This window comes from Hemiscyllium ocellatum, unplaced genomic scaffold (assembly GCF_020745735.1).
Source record: "Hemiscyllium ocellatum isolate sHemOce1 unplaced genomic scaffold, sHemOce1.pat.X.cur. scaffold_285_pat_ctg1, whole genome shotgun sequence".
In the NCBI taxonomy this organism is placed as follows: domain Eukaryota; kingdom Metazoa; phylum Chordata; class Chondrichthyes; order Orectolobiformes; family Hemiscylliidae; genus Hemiscyllium; species Hemiscyllium ocellatum.
The window spans coordinates 585071-603579 of NW_026868231.1; positions in this window are offsets into that span (position 1 = coordinate 585071).

The window sequence follows — 18509 nt, forward strand, 5'->3', positions numbered from 1 at the left end:
TGTACAACAAGCCGTGTCCCTGGGGAAGCTGTTTCATTCCAGCTCCAACTCTGACATCTTCCTGGCAATGTGTAAATTTACTCAGCTATGCCCAATCCCATAACAAAGGAATAACTACAGTCTGACCATTTACAACGCCCTGAGTCCCATCGCGACAGTCACATTTTGGGAGTTCTTTTTGACAGAGTTGTCAAGCAGCACAGAAATAACCAGCTCAGTGTGATTTCAGATTGGTCCCCATGTGGAGGTGGTGCAGTTGTGAAAATGTCACTGGATTACTAATCCAGACCAGGCTAATGGCGACTGTGGACTTTATAATTAACAAAATATCGATATGTAAAACCTGGAGTCATTAACAGTGATCTTGAAGCCAATGTTGATTGTAAACACCAATTTCCTTCCTCTATGTAGTTTCAGGAAGTGAACCTCCTTCGCTTTCCTGGTCTGGCCGAAACGTGACTCCAGACACACAGACATGTGATCAACTCTTCAATGGTCTCGGAAACGGCCAAGTAAGACACTCTGTTGTATCAAACTGTTCTGGGTGTATTAAAGGATAAAGCCGTACAGAGCACCCGGCACCAGCCTCAGTATTGGAACGGGATATACTACCGTGTTGATCCCGCAGAGATCTCTTTCCTAACAGCTGAGAGCAGGTGACAGCATTTACAGAACTTTCCCACAGACTGCACAGAAACCTCGGAAAAGGAGTAGGTCATTCAACATCCTGAACATCCTCCATTCTAGTTCATGGTGAAAATCTCCTCAATTCAGTTTTCCGCACACAGTGTTCATATCCTTTAGTATGTTTAAACAGCGGAACATATAAAATTGGAACTACTGTATTCTCTTTGGTCCATCAACTTTAATCCTCCATTCAATATACAGCCAGATATCCAATAAGGTGTGTTTATTAAACGCAATTTCGCTGCAACACAATTAGTGAATTGTGCTCCTTTCTTTATGAAGCGAGCTCCCGTTCACTATTAAGGGAGACCGTCTCTGGCACTGGCTGAAGAGTAAATCCCAGCCTCAGGATCCCCCTGTCTGCCTAATGCACCCTCGGTGTACTCATCTAAAGCAGCAATGTAATCGGCTCTGCAAGCCTTGATACTGAGCCTGAATGTGGGATTTGTAGTCTACATTTAGAAGGAAATTAATTTCAAACAGGGAGGGGAATATCTTGGAAAGAACTGGAATTCCGCATCGGCATCACGTGGTCAGTCAGCTCGTGTGCTTTCTGGTGAAGATCTTGGTGAAAGGTACAGTGCTTAGTCAGTGCCTGTAGTGGTAAATTGTGACATTCACTGTACTAGTTCATTACAATATACTGTTTAAAGATTTATGTAGCCTATGCTATTGTGTGCAGGCACAGGGAGAATGTGCAAACTGCACACAAACACTGAACCAAGACTGAAATTGAACCCAGATCTCTCGTGCTGGGAGACAGCAGTGATAACCTTTGAGCTACCCACTGTGGGCAACGCAACATGCCTGCACAATTCAACACTCAAAATGTGGCAAAACAGCAGGGAGATTCCATAAATCCCCAAACTTGTCATTGAGCAACAGGAGGAGGACATTGAGACCTTGAGCGGCTTGGTTAGGAACAGTCACAGGACATGCAAGCCATCAAAACTATAGTGTAGGAACATCAGGAGGACATTCAGCCCATCATGTGTGTAAAGCAGGAACAGAATGAGTTCAATCAGCCACCCATGCCAGTTACACTGCAATTGGAGTCGATCTTTTACAGCCTCGTGCCTATTTCACAGGAATTGAAATGGACTGGAAAGGGAAGAACTTAGAATAACCAACTTGACTCGGGAATGGAAAGGGATGTGCAAACGATTGGGACTGAAGACAAATTGTTCGAATTTGTTATTAAGGAATTAACAACAGAAGACGTTGAAAGTCAAACTACAATCCATCAAGGTCGACATGATTTTATTAAGGATAAATCATGTTTGAATGATTTTCCTAACTTTTTTTATTAAAAAGTGTGACAAACAAGTTGAGCAACCGGGATCTGAAAGATGTATTATATCTGGACTGCAAGAAGACAATGCATAACATGCTTGACAAAAGATTAATATGCAAGACAAGAGCACATGGGGTTGGGACAATTTATTTGCTTGGAGAGAAAATTGGCCAATCAATAAAAACCATGATATGGAGGTGCTAGCTTTGGACTGGGTTGAGTAAGGTCAATAATCACATGGCACCAGGTTATAGTCTGACGGGTTTATTTGAAAACACAAGCTTTCATTGTCCTGCTTCTTCGTCAGGTGTTAGAGAGAGAGGACCTTAGGCACAAAATTTATAAGGAAAAGATGAAGGGTTTGTACAACACATGCACATGAATTAAACACAGCTAAAATGGCTGCTAAATCTTAATTCGTTCAGAATGGAGATGCAGGTTTTGATTGATGAATATGCAATTCCCAGAGTTCCTTTCAAGTCCTGCCTGGAGATACCTTCAGGTATTATCGATGTAAAGGAGTTGACTCCTCCAGTCAGACAACGTATTTTAGGAAAGTGATCTTGTTTGGAGAGTGTATGTGTCTTCACCTGAAATCAGACTGAGTTTATTTCCAAAGTAGGAGTTCATAAAATATCGCGTGGACTGACTGTCTACAAATTTTATATTTTATTGAGAAACTATAATGCATCTGGAAATACAAACCAGCAAATAAAAATTCAAATTACGGATTAGACGGGTGTGTGTCTGTGTGTTTGCGTGCACGTGCATGTGTGTCTTTGAAAACAAGGTGTAGTGTCTGTGGGAGGGAGACAGAGACAATGTATGTTTGTGAGAGAGTGAGGGGAAGTATGTCAGTCCTTGGGAGGGAGAGAGAGGGTGTACGTGCGCATAAGAGAGGGGGATTGTGTTTGTGTGCGGGGAGGAGAGGGTGAATTTACATGGGTGTATTTCAAAGGGAGAGGGAAAGGATGTCTATCTCCTCGTTAAAACACAGGCAGATTTGGCAGATTGCTTTCCCTACACACACTCGGTGGTTTCAAAGCTTTCCCTCTCTGCAGCCTCTGCTCCATTTGTTGTTCATGTTACACACCCAAATGAGGCTCCATCCAGAGTTGGTCACCAAATCCTCAAGTCTCACTGAATACCTGAGGCAGCTCACAGCACAACCTGCAGCAAACCGTCCCCAGTCCCTCCACGAACGTTTTAATAAGAGGAGTCAGTCAAACGCCCCTCAGCTCCAAGTTAGAGACCTGTTCCTTGACAATAATACTCGAGGGGTTTCCTTATGTTATGGACCACACAATCATCTGAGAGGGACAAACACAGGCCTTCCGTGGTCATGCACAGACCCAGTTTCAAAGACGTGCCTCAAAGCTGCTGGGACACCCTTTCCAACTTGGAGCGACAACCCGCCACATACCATTTCATTGTTTCTGAGCTTCACAATTACAGCACTCGATACATACGGGAGCCAAAAAACAACACGAGGCAAAGGTACAGAAAAAAAGACAAACAATTAATTAACTGATAACATGTTGTGAAAATATGGGTAAGGAGATAGGGAAGTGAGAGTAACTGGAGAAGTGAGAAAATGTTGGGTCCAATCACAAGAATGAAAGCATTCAATTAAATTATTGCCAGATCAGTTGTAACGGTTAGTTACATCAAATTGTGAATCTGCCTCACAGAACCATCCCAGACACCATAAACTGGGACAAGGACCAGCCAGAATGGAGAGCTATGCACACCATGCTAGTGGACTACCTGCCCAGCATGGGGACCATTGCAAACATTTGCCAGTATATTGCTACAATACTTGCACTTCAGAAATGTCTTGCACGGTAAAACTTGTAACCCATGCAGTGAGTGACAGTAAATGGGCTCCCACAAATGTATGGATCTGCATCTCCACTGTGGAAACATAAGGTAAGAGATTGTGTGTATGTGTATGTGTATGTGTGTGTCTGTGTGTATTGGGGGCAGTAGATATGAAACTCATTATTTGAGAGAGAATAGATATAGAGGAAATCAGTTTAATGTGAACAACTGACAGGGTTTTGTGTCATTTACTGAGGGAGACTGAGGACCGTTTCATGGACAGAGATGACGACGTGCTTATGAATGTTAAAGCAAAGGCATTGCCAGACCTAGCAACAATATAAAGCAATCCATGCAGGAATGATGGGATTTTAGATACAAGCCATGGACTACCGACTCAGATTTGGTTAAGCAGCAGCAGATTATTGGCTTTATTAAGATTGTGTTTCATAGCTAAAGGTTCAAACAGCAGATGAAATGAACCAGTGAAATGTATTCTGCAGTTGACAATAGTTAAAATTAGGAATGGTCAGGATATGGTGTCAGTAATCACGTTGTGACAAAAGGGATCACCGTAGTTGTGACTCGTCTGTTTCAACCAAAGTTATTGGCCAGGGATGAGATGGAGTCAGAGGAAGGAAATGGAGTTTGCATCCAGAACAGAAGACAGTGACCTCCAAGCGTTCAATATTTAAATAGCAAGGGCAGTGATGCAGTGAATCCTGGGTCACACCTGAAAGTGAGTAGGTCAACCAAAAAGGCACAGTGCCAGAACTAAAGAAGGCGAGAAAGAATGAATAAGTTCACTGTTGTTGTTGTGTTTGGAGCGTGAATACTTACAGAGTACAGTAAATGAAAATAACAGTAATGCAGTCGCACATGGTTAATGCAAATAATAAATCGACAGTGAAACTTACCAGGGACACCAACAATAGCCAGGATAGGATAATAAAAACATTGAATAATGTAAAGTGCATATCTGATCCGCGATGATAACGGCCGCCAATAATATGTAGAAAGCATCCAAACATAATAGGATAACCTCCTGTCCATTGCTGGAACATTCCAGTCTATTGTTCTCAGATTCTGATCCACTGTTGGAACTGGCCAGTCGAATGTTCTCAGATTCTTATCCATTGTTGTAACATTCCAGTATAACGTTCTCAGATTCTGATCCACTGTTGGAACTTTACAGTCTAATGTTCTCAGTTTCTGATCTCTCCCTCCTTCTAGAGCAGCCGATACCTGTTAGTGCTATCGGTGATGCTCCTGCCCATACCAGGGATAACAGATTGAATGGAGCCCTCTTATCATTAAAAGATGAAAACCCTCCACTGGGATAATTAGAATCCATGGAGACTGACATTAGTCACAGTCACCAAACAAACAGTTTCAGTTAACCAGTTCCTTACATCATTTTACACCACACAATGAAAGGGAACATTTACTCGGTTTGGATAGAATGGATGAGGGTTGCTGAGGGATAGACCATAGATCTTTCAATCTTTTTAATCTGTCTTCCCTGTATGTGGGAGTATTGTCAGAACACTACACTGTTTTATATGTTTCACCCAGTTTATAAAAGGTGGCAGGAATAAAATAACAGACGAGCTGCATAAAATGTTTGTTGGAGAAGTTTCCTGATACTATTTTGTAATGCGGATCCAAGTTTGAAATTCCCTGTTAATAAGTCCTTTCTTAACCTTGTGACATCATTCAGAGCAGTGAAACTGCTGCTCAGGAACATGGAGAAACAGGAGGCAGTCACTTAACTGCTCGAGGCTGTGACACAGGGACAGGTGACAGTCTTTCAGCTGTTCAAGTTTGGGACACAGGAACATGAGGTAGTCACTCAACTGCTCGAGACTGGGATACAGCGAAATCTGGAGGCTAGTGAGGCCCCAGATTTCTGTTCCCCAGGAACAGGAGGAGGTGACTCACTACCCACCAGTCTGTGACACTGGGAGAAAAGGGAAATTGGCTTGTTACTAACAGAAATATCTGAATAATTTGCATGAGCGATCCACTCTATCCTGCTCCAACATTCTTCAAATCCATGGCTGATCTAATTGTAATTCCCTCATTCCATTTTACAGAGATTCCCCTCTGCAGCCTCTGCTCCATTTGTTGGTCATGTTGCAGATCCAGATGCTGTAACTACAGTCACCATGTTTCATCCAGAGTTGGGTCACCAAAGCCTCTGGTCTTCCTGAATTTCCGCAGCAGCTTAAAACACAGCCTCGAGGAAACCATCCCCAGCATTTCCACGAATGTACAAAAACTAGAGTTAAGTCAAATGTCGGTCAAATGCAAGTGAGAAGCCTGGTCTGAATCACTATCAGTTGTGGGGATTCTTCATGCTATTGAGCACATGAGCAGCAGAGAGTAATTAACACAGGCGTTCAATGGATAGGCACAGAACAAGTTACAAAGGTATGCCACAAAACTGCTAAAACACCACTTTCCAACATGGACCACATGGCAGTAAACTGGGAAGTAAAAGAAAACGCAAGCAATGCTTTTTGAACATTGTTTCTAAGCTTTTTAGTGTTGGAATCTGATGCTCTTGGTTGAGCAACATTCAAGGGCAGGAAAAGATATAGGATGGTTATTCACATTAAAACTGAACAATTAAAACTGGATGGTGGGGAAGCAGTTTAAACAGCAACAAATGGGAGGGATTTGGGAAATAGACAGAGGGAGAGAGACTCTGAGTTAGTGTTATGGAAGGATGTGTTTGCAGGCTTCGGAATGCTGTAATGAGGACATTTCGATCATATCTAGCAACATCGGTTAGTATTTCCAGGAATGATGAATTAATACGATATTGGTGCAAGCTCAGATAGAGTCAGAGTCTCGGAGATGCACAGCACGGAATAAGATGCTTCAGTCTAACTCGTCCATGCTGATGGGATATCCCAAATTAAACTAATTACATTTGCTAGCATTTGGCCAATATCGATGTAAACCCTTCCTCTTCATGTACCCATCCAAACGTCCACCTCCTCTGGCAGCTCATTCCACACATGCACCACTCTCTGTGGGGCAACAAAAATGCTCCTTAGGTCATTTTTAAATCTTTTCCCTCTCATCGAAAATCGATGCTCTCTAGTTTTGGGGAAAAAGACCTTGGCTATACACCCTGCACATGCTCTTCACGCTACAGAAATAAAATAACCCAACCTACTCGCACGCTCCCTATAGTTCTAATCCTAGCAACATCCTTGTAAACCTTTCCTGACTCTCTTAAATTTTCACAATATATTTCCAAAAGGAGGGAGACCAGAATTGAATGCAGTACTCCAAAAGTGGCCAAAGTAATGTGCTGTACAGCAGCAACATAACCACCCAATTCAAATAGTCCCCAGGACCTTACCATTAAGTGTATATGTCCTGCCCTGATTTGGATTTCCAAAATGCAGCACATTTATCTAGATTTTTTTAAAAATTGCCAATTCTCAGCCCATTGCCCATCTGATCAAGATTCCATTGTACTCTGATGTAAACCTTCAGATGTCCACTACACCATCAGTTTTGATTTCAGCTGCAAACTTAGCAACTATTGCTGCAATTTTCACAAAAAAATGATTTATGTGAATAGGGAAAAGTAGCGCATCCAGCACCAACCCTTGTAGCACACCAATGGTCACAACCTTCCTGTTCGAAAAACAATCCTTCACCACCACCTTCTGTCTCCTGCCTTCGGGCTAATTCTGTATACCGATGGCTAGTTCTCCCTGTGTTCCACATGAACTAAAATTGTTAACCAACCTACCATGCAGAAAGTTGTCAAATGCCTTACTGAAGACCATATCAACAATATACAGCTCTGCATCAATGAACCCTCTTAGTCAGTTCTTCAAACATACTCAGTCAATTTAGTGAGACACAACTTACATGCTTTGAGCCATGTTGCCTATCACTTATCAGTCCTTGCTTTTCAAAATCCATGCAAACCTTGTGCCTCATAATCCTTACCAACAACTTGCCCTCCACTGAAGTCAGGCTCACTATTTCTTCCTTCCCATCCTTCTTAAACATTGTCAGTAATCGCACCAAGTTCGCAAGCCTCCTATCTACCAGCACCTTATCTGTGACAATTGACGACACAAATATCTCAGCAATGGGCCCAGCAATCACTTCACTCGCTTCCCACAGAGTTCTAGGGTGCATCTGATCAGGTCCTGGAGATTATTCCACCTTTACGGGCTTTACGAACACCAGCATCTCCTTCTCTGTTATGCAGGCACTTTTCAACGTGTCACGGTTTGTTTCCAAAGTTCTTTAGCTTCCGTGTCCTTCTGCACAGTCAATACTGACGCACGATGCTTGTTTAGTATCACCTCCATCTCTTGCGGTTTTGCACATCAGCAACCTTGCTGATCTTTAAGTGGCCCAAAACTCTCCTAGGTTACTCTTTTGTCCTTAATGTATGTGTAGAGTTCCTTTGGATTCTCCTTAACCCTATTTGCCAGAACTATCTCATGTCCCCTTTATGGCCTTCGGATTTCCCTCTTATGGATACTCCTATTGGCTTTAGACCCTTCTCGACAGTCACTTTAAATCTGGAATTAAGAGCCAAATGGCGATGATGAATCCATTTTCGATTTTTGGAAAAAACCATCAGGATCGCTGATAGCCTTGAAGGAAGCAAACTGCCATTGTTACCAGGCATGGGGCACATGTGACTCCAGACCAACAACAATGTGTTTGACTCGGAACTGCCCTCTGGGCAATTAGTGTTGGGTAATGAATGCAGGCCCAACTAGTGATACCCTCATCCCGTGAATGAGTACTGAAAAAACCTTGAATCCTCCTCTCTCTCTCTTTACCTGACATATGCTTCCCTCTTATTTGTAACCTGACACTCAATTTCTCCAGTCCTCCAGCATTCCTTACACCTACCAGCCTTACCCTTCACTCTAACAGGGACAGACTGTCTCTGTGACTTTGACATCTCATTTTTGAAGATATCCCTCTCTCAGCTGGCCCAGTAACTGCGAATATCTGTTCCAATCCCGTTTGGAAGTTCTTGCTAATATCATCAAAATTGGCTTTCCTCCAATTTAGACCATTATCTTTTAAACCCAGTTCATTCTTTTCCATCTCTATTTTAAAACTAGTAGAATTATGATTATGTGTCCAAAAGTGCTTCCTCAATGATACCTCAGTCTCCTACCCTACCATATTTATCAAGGGGAAGGTGACATTGAGCTCCTTCTCTGTGATGGAGAGCATTGGTCAAGCAGCGGCAGCATTGTAACTGGGATTGGGGTCACCAGTGTCTTCGTCTCATTGTGCTGAATCGAATAATAATTTATCGCAGTGCCATTTTCATTGAGTGTGACAAAAGGATTGTCTGCACAAGGTCGAGCTAGTTTCTTTGTGCTACATTATCGAACTCATTAACTACCTCCCCCACCCCTTGGTGCCCCTCTCATTCAATGTCAGCCCTAGTCTCCCAACCATCACGGCTGGAGGTACTCATCATCGCACTGATACCCTTGGATATTATGTTATCCATGGAACTGGTGCCATCTTTAAAAGGAGAGTGGGCACACAGTTGAGTTTTTTTTTATTTTGGAGCTGGTTTGTATAGTTTACACCGAACATGGCAGATAAGGGGCAATTACACCACGGTTTGTCGACAGGGGCACGAATGTCCTGATGGATGGGTTACTACAGAGAGGGACCATTCTCTTCCCAGAGGGGGCTCACACTATCAGACTCAACTGGCATGGTCTGAGCTCCCCATCCAGCTCAGTGCAGTATCTGCGGTCTGAAGAAATACCGAGCAATACAGCACAACCATCAATAAACTTCCCCGCTCTTTCAGGATAAAGGTCACCATATTCACTCAGCTCATTCACACTCACTGTATATCTGTTGCAGCAGAGACCCAGAACAACGTTCATGCTCCACCATTCTCACTGCTGCTTGCAACACCTTCCCTCTCTCTCTGTTTCCCCATTAACACCACCACCCACCCCCCCCCCCCCGCACACGCACACACACTAATAACATCGCATGGATACTCCACTGTGGACTGACTCCCTCCAGACACCACACCATATCTCACCCCCCCCCCCACACCAGCACTAACAGCAGAGGTGCCCATTCCCACCCTCCCTCTCTTTCTCCCATTCCAGAAGAAACAGCCTGGAATAGACAGAAATGACCAAGCCTCATGTGAACATTCTGAACTATCCACGTCCCACCGACCGAGAAAAGAGCAATATTCAGTGAAGGGCAATTTTCACTTTTAACCCATTGGCAGCTCCGTTTCCCCCAGCACAACTTAGAAGCCGTGGCCCTGATGCCATCTCTCTTTTGTCTCCAGCTGGTACAAATGGAATCCCCACGGTCTCGGTGGGCAGGAAGGTGGGCTCACATCACATCATCACCACTACCTCCCAGGAAGGGAGCACCGAGACTCCCTCCTACACCTCCTCTTGTAAACAGCTCAGATACTGAATCTGTGAGATTTACTGCTCTCCCCACCTGTCCTGACATCTTCACTAATCTGTTCTCATATACACCCTGGGCCCTCTGTTCCTCAACCTCCTTTATAACGGAACAACTATTTTATATTGTCTTTCAATGTCCTTCCTACTGAAGAGCATCACCTCACACTGCGCTGCATTGATCCTCATCTGCCATACACCTGAACACTACACCAATTTATAACTTTCTTGTTGGAGTTCCACACCGTCCTCAACAAGCTTCACAATTATTTCAGGTTTGGTATTTGGAAATATTGCAATTATCTGACAGTCACACTCCACCCAAAAATAATGACACACACCAGACAGAGCGAGTGAAATATTGACACAATCTCAATGTCTGTATTACTGCCAATTTATATTGAGTGACTCTATGTGTCTGTATTCGTGTGTGTATCTGTGTGGGGAGGGTCTGGCAGTCTCTGTGGTGTTTAAAGTGATGCAATATCCCCCGATATGAGTTCTGAATAAGGATCACTCGATGTAAAACGTCAACTTTCATTTTTGTCCAAAGATGCTTCCAGAGTTGCGGTGGTCATCAGTGGTGGGCATGGTGTTGGAGGGAATCATGAGCTCCAGGATTTACATGCTTTTGGAAAGGCAAGAACTGATTAGGGATAGACAAAATTTAGGACTGCTGATGCTAGAGATTATAGTCTAGATGAGAGTGGGACTGGAAAAGCACAGCAGGTCAGGCAGCATTTGATGAGCAGAAAAGTCGACGTTATGGGCAAAAACCCTTTATCTAGATAGTGGAATGGGGTTGTGCGTGGATAATCATGTCTCACTAATTTGATTTATTTTTTCTTGAGAAGTAACGTGGAGGATTGATGATTACAGATCACTGGATGTGATCTACATGGACTTCAGTTAGGCAAACGACATAGTTATCCATGGAGACTGATTAGCAAGGTGAGATTACATGGAATACAGGGAGAATTAGCTAGTTGGATACAGAACTGGCTCAAAGGTAGAGGACAGAGGGTGGTGGTGGAGGGTTGTTTTTCAGACTGGAGGCATGTGACCAGTGGAGTGCCACACGGATCGGTGCTGGGTCCGCTACATTTCGTCATTAATATAGAAGATTACGATATGAACATAGGACAGTTAGTAAGTTTGCAAATGACACCAAAATTGGAGGTGTAGTGGCCAGCAAAGAAGGTTACCTCAGATTACGACGGGATCTTAATCAGATGGGCCAATGGATCAAGGAGTGGCAGACAGAGTTTAATTGAGATAATTGAGAGATGTTGCATATTGGAAAGGCATATCTGGGCAGGGCTTATACATTTACTGGTAAAGTCCTAGGGGGTATTGCTGAACAAAGTGACCTCAGAGCACAGGTTTATAGTTCCTTGAAAGTGGATTTGCAGGTAGATAGGACAGTGAAGAAAGTATTTGATATGTTATTGGTCAGTGCATTGATATATGCGTTAGGAAATTGGATTGCGACTGTACAGGACATTGGTTCGGCCACTTTTGGAATACTGTATGCAATTCTAATCTCCCTGCTCTGCAGGAAGGATGTTGTGAAACTTGAAAGGGTTCAAGAAGGGTTTACACTGAGATTGTCATGATTGGAGGGTTTGAATTATAGGGAGAGGCTGAATAGGCTGAGCCTGTTTTCCCTGGAGAGTCAGAGTATGAGGGTTGATTTTAGAGGTTAGTAAAATCATGGGTGCAACAGGTAGAGTGAATAGCCAAGGACTTTTCCCTAGTGTAGTGGAGTAAAAAACTAGATGGCAAAGGTTTAATTTGGCATGGGAAGACAAAAAAAGGGCTCTAATGGGCAACATCTTCATGTAGAGGATGATCAGTGAGTAATGAGCCTCCAGAGGAAGGTATTAAGGCTGGCGCAATTACAACATTTAACAGGCATCTGGATGGACAGATAAATGGGAAGGGTGTAGATGGAAATTGACCAAATGCCGGCAAATGGGAGGAGAATAATTTTGGCTATCTGATTGGCATGGACACGTTGGAACAAAGGGTATGTTTCCACGCTATACAGCTCGATGACGTTATGTCTTTTAAAAAAAAACGTCCTCCTCTTATCGGAAAACAATCCCCCGCTCAAGGGAAAAGACACCTAACATTGAACATTATCGATACCTTTTATGATATTATAAACCTCTACAAGGTTACCTCTCAGCCTCCTACGCTCCAGTAGAAAATGTCTGAGTCTGTTAAGCCTGTCCTTGTAATTCAAACACTCCATTCCTAGCAACATCCTGATAAACCTCTTCTGAACTCTCCTGAACTTGATAACATTCTCTATATAACAGGGCGACCAGAACTATACACAGTCCTCCAGGACATGCCTCACGAAAGTCCTGTGCAACCAGAAAATAATACCCCAACTCCTGTACTCAAAGGACTGTCCACAGCTATTTGTCATTTATATAAATTGTTTGGATGTGAATATAGGAGATATAGCTAGTAAGTTTGCAGATGACACCAAAATTGGAGGTGTAGTGAACAGTTAAGAATGTTACCACAGAGTAAAATGGAATCTTGATCAGTTGGGCCAATGGACTGAGAATTGGCAGATGGAGCTATATTTAGAAAAATGCGAGGTGCTACATTTTGTAAAAGCAAATCAGAGCAGGACTTAAACACTTAATGATAATTCCTGGATAGTGTTGCTGAACAAAGAGACCTTGGAGTACAAGTTTATATTTCCTTGAAAGTAGAGTTGCAGGTAGATAGGCTAGTGAAGTAGGTGTTTAATATGCTTTCCTTTATTGATCAAACCACTGAGTACAAGAGTTGGGAGGTCATGTTGCGGCTGTGCAGGACATTAGTTAGGGCACTTTTGGAATACTGCGTACAATTCTTGTCTCATTCCTATCGGAACGATGTTGAGCAACTTGGAAGGATTCAGAAAAGATTTACAAGGATGTTGAAAAGGCTGGAGGATTTGAGCTGTCGGGAGAGCCGGAATAGGTTGGGGCTCTTTTCTCTGAGTCATTAGAGGCTGAAAGGTAAATTACAGAAGTCTATAAACTCATGAGAGGCATACATAAGGTAAATAGACAATGTATTTTCCCCAGGGTGGGCGAGTCCACAACTAGAGGGTATAGGTTTAGGATGAGAGGGGAAAAATTGAAATGGGACCTCAGGGGCATTTTTTTTATGCATAGAGGGTTGTATGTGTATGGAATGAGTTGCCAGAAGCTGGTCAAATTAAAGGATTTAATATACATCTGGATGAGTATATTAATAGGAGGGATATGGGCAAGAGTTGGTAAAATTGACAAGATTAGCTTAGGATATCTGGTAGATATGGACAATTTGTACCAGAGGGTCTGCTTCCGTGCAGTACATCTCTGTGACTCTATGTCTCTATAATGAACGCCAACACGTGAAACACCTTCATAACCACCCTGTCTACATATGAAGCAAACTTCAAAGAATTATGTCTGTAACCCTAGGTTGCTCTGTTCTACAACACTACCAATGGCTCAACATTTAATTGTATAATTATTTTATTAGTTTGTTTTACCAAAGTACAATACCTTGCATTTATCAACATTAAACTCCATCTACAATTCTTTAGCCCAGTGAGTGATAATACTGGGGAAGAAAGGCTGGAAAGTAATCAGTTGCTTTGTATCATTTAATGGTTTCGGGAAGGGAGCAGTCACACGTTAGAGGTGGGAAATAGTGATCGGTGTTTGAGGTCAGAAAGTATGCTCTGTCTTTGTCTCTGATGTTCAGTGTTGCTATCTATTCGATTTCCTTCACAGTGCAGTGTGTCTACAGGATTTCATTCCCTCATATTGCAGACTACAGATAATAGCCATTTAAACTGGAAATAATAGCCAAGTATTCAAAGATGTTCATAGCTTATCTCGAAGGCAGATCACATACCTCGATATCCTACAGTTGAGGCAAGTACATTTTTAGCAACGTTATTATTCTAACTGTGTAATTCAGTAAAGTGAACCAGATTTCAATGAATCCATACCGATCTGAAAGCTGGCATTTAAAGTTAAAATTTTGGGCATGGTTTAGATCTTGTGTAGTCAGTAGTATCCCTGCCTCTGAATTTCAGAATTTAAGCCCCAGAAGCACAGACCCTGGGTGGGAGGGACATTTGCACCTTCTAGAGGTTTATAAATTCATGAAGTGCATGGATAGGGGGTGAGTATGTCTGGAAGTCCAAAATTAGTAGGCATAGATTTTATGTGAGAGGGGAAAGATTTTTCACTCAGAAAGTGGAAATGAACTGCCGGACGTAGTGGTGGAGGTTGGTATAATTACAACATTTAAAAAGCAGGCAGATGGGTATTTTAATAAGAAGGATTTAGAGTGATATGGGCCAATTGCTGGCAAATAGATTAGATTAGCTACAGTGTAGCACAAGTCCATACCAACCCTCTGAAGAGTTACCCACCCAGAACCATCTCACTACATTTACCCGTAACTAATGCACCTGACATTATGTGCAACTTTGCACGGCCTATTCACATAACCTGCACAACTTTGGACTGTGGGAGGAAACCCACGCAGACACAGCGAGATGTACAAAATCCACACAGTCAGTCACCTGAGCCAGCAATCAAACCCAGGTTCCTGGTACTGTGAGGCAGTAGCACTGAGCCACTGCACCGTCCCAAGTAGGGAACGAATAATTTCAGAAATCAGGTTGGCATGGACGAGTTGGTCAAAAGTGTTTGCTTCCGTGCTGTACAGCTCTAAGATTCATCAAGCCACTTGATCTAGGTCCCTGTGTAATCTTCATTGTCCACTATATAGCCAAACTTAGTTTCATCCATAATCTTTCTAACCACGCCTTCTATAATTCTCATCTGAATCATTTGTCTAAATGTCAAACAAAAATGGATTGAGCACAAGTCCCTGTGGAACACCACTGTGCACAGTGTCACAAAGCTGGTACCTTTTCTCTAAAAGCTTCCTTTTCTCAAAGATACTGTGTCCTTGAATTGTTTTTTTCAGAGGGGTCGTAAATAATTCCCGGCTCCAAGGTGATTGGTTTGATACAGAGTTTAAACAGTTTTGTGATTAAAGGTATAATGAAAGGGGAGTTGTCAGGTCTCTATGTGAGCAGTCCAGTCCAGAACCAGTTTGCAGTTCAGCTCTCTCTCTCTCTCTCCTTCTGCACTTCTAGCATCAACCTGTAAGCATTTGTTCCATTTGCACTGTTCTTAAGGGAGGTTTGCTTATTGGGATGGTTGTGTGCTTCCATGATCAATAGTTCAGTAGATTGGATGGGCCAAATGGCCTTTTTTCTCTCTAATGTTTTACTTGTATGGTACATGCATTTGTTTGTGTTAGTGTTTGTATTTACTTGTGCATGTGTGTCTGTGTGTCCATGTTTTTGGGTGTCTGTACTTTTGTGTATTTGAGTGCGTCTGTAAGGATTTTTTCCATTATAGCTTGAGGAACTTTGTTTCAGTCATGAATTTGTTATTTTAAGAGTTGAGGGGCATCTACATGACTTCATAGGACGACTCTGACCTAATGTGCGACCTATATCATAGGCTATATCATCAGCCTGGTTGCACCGATAATTTGCTGTGACCATTGGAGGAGAGGCAGTAGAAAAGAAAACAGTTACTCAACAACCCAGGAAACTCTGGACCGGTGAGTCTGACATCAGTGGTCGGTGAGTTGTTGGAGGGGATTCTGAGGGATAGCCAATTGCATGCATTTTCAACGGTAAGGATTGATTGGGGATAGTCACCATAGTTTTTTGCATGAGAAATCATGTCACACTAATTTGACTGAGTCTGTTAAAGAGGTTACAAAGCAGATTGATGAAGGCAGTGTTGTGGTTGCTTTCCATATAGACTGGAGCAAGTTCTTCGACAAGATTCTGCATATTAGGAATGTTAGTAAGGTTAGCTCACATGGGAAACAGCGCACCCAAGCCAATTGAATACAAAATTAGATTGAAGGGAGGCGACAGAGGATTGCTTTTCAGACTTCAGGCTCGTGAACAGTAGTGTGCCACAAGGATCAGTGCTGAGCCCACTGCTTTTCGTCATTTATATAAATTATGTGGATGTGAGCAAAGGTGGCAATGGTAACAAGTTTGCAGATTACACTAAAATTGTTGGTGTTGTGGGTAATGAAGAAAATTATCTCAGAGTGCAATGAGACCTCAATCAGATGGGGCAATGGGCTGACGAGTGGCAGATGGTGTTTAATTCAGATAAATGTGAAGTGCTGCATTTAGGAAAGCAAATTGGCGTACTTAATGAAAATGTCTTGGAGGATGTTGCTGATCAACGAGAGAGAGAAAGATGTAGGTGCAACGCTCCTTCAAAGTGAACAGGATAGTGTTTGGTCAGAGCATTGAGTTTCAGAGTTCGGATGTCATGTTACAGCTATACAGGATGTCAGTGAGGCCATATTTTGGAATACTGTGTGCAGTTCTGGTCTCCCTGCTGGACGAATGTTGTTGTGACACCTGAAAGGGTTCAGAAAAGATTTACAAGGATGTTGCCAGAGTTTGAGCTATAAGCAGAAGCTGAATAGACTAAAGTGGTTATCCCTGTAGAATCACGGACTTAGGGCTGACCTTATGGAGGTTTATAAAATTATAAGGGGCATGGATTTTGTAAATAGACAAGGTTTATTTCCAAGAATAGGGGATTCCAAAAATAGAGGGGATAGGTTTAAGGTGCGAGAGGAATATTTTAGATGGAACTTCGAGGCAATGATTTCATACAGAGGGAGGTGTGCATAAGGGATTATCTGCCAGAGGAATTGTTGGGGTCTGGCATCTTGATGGGTATCTGAATAAGGAGGTATAGAGGAATATGAGCGAAATACTGGCAAATCAGACTCGATCAGATTGGGATGTCTGATCAGTATGGAAAAACTTGCATGCTACATGATTCTATAAGTGGGATGAGAAGACACTCTAAACAGGCATTTCATGTGGGAATTCTCTTCTCCACAATTTTGAGATGCCTCTTTGTCTACATTGATTCAAAGCTGAGTTAGTTAAATATTTGACAGAGAAGTGAATCATGGATAATGGAATACAGACAGGAAAGTAGGTCTGATTCCACAACCTGATCATCCACAGTCTTAGCGCCTGATGGTGAAGGCTCTAAGTGCCTCAATACCCACTCCTACTCCTCAGTCCCATGTTTCTGTGTTCCATTAAGCCCCTCAAACCTGCTAGACAGGAGCAGTTAGAGGCTACTTACTGTTATACCCTGGTGCACAGAAACAAAAGAGATCATTCAGCCGCTCAAAACTGTCACACAATTTGGGCTGGGTAGCAAAATGTAATTGGAAAACCCAGGCTGGTAGCAAATAGGTCGCTCACCCCTCCCTGCAACTTATGCTTCATTTGTTGGTCATGTTGTAGACCCACTTTCACTGTGAATACAGCTCCCATACCTCAACCAGAGATCGTCAAGACAATCTGGCAACATTCAATAACAGAGCTTGCAGGAAAATAAAATCCTCTACTTTCCAATAATAGAATGTGAGGACGCCACAAACAGGGATATATCATTCATTCACACGCCGCACCCCACCCCCCTCCCCCAACACACACACATAAGCATGTCATCATTCACAATAAGATCATCAGGTCTAATATCCTCTTTCATGGCTCACCTCTGACTGGTCAAAAAGCACTCCCTGCTCCCACACTGTGACCTATTGATATGAACAAAAGACGTGAACACAAGGGCTCAAGGAAGAGTGACCAGCCCGGACATCAAGGCAGAATTTAACTGATGTTGGTCTCAAGGAGCCTGAGCAAGATTGCACTTAATGGGATTGAGTTGCAAACTTCCATGTTCAGAGTGATTTAAAGCATAAAACACAATGATTGTGGCTTGTGTAGAAAAATCCATGCAGTCATGAACATGTCTGCAAAAGATCCTCAAGGCAGCTTTCTCAGTACAAACATCTTCAGCTGCTTTATAAATGTCTTGCACCCACCAGAAGATTAGAAGTGGGGGTGTTCACTGAAGATCCCACAATATTCAGGAAAAATGCCCCCCTTCAGCTCCTGAACTAGTCTGTGTATATGTGCAGCAAGACCGAGACAACATTCAGGCTAGTGCTGTTGGAAGTATTGGTAACATTCATGAAACAGTGCTGCTGGACACTGCACATTTCCAAAGTTAAAAGGAAGAGATTATTCAGCGCCTCATGTTAGCTTCACATGTATATGAGGAACTCATTCAGCTCAATGAAATCATTGGAGA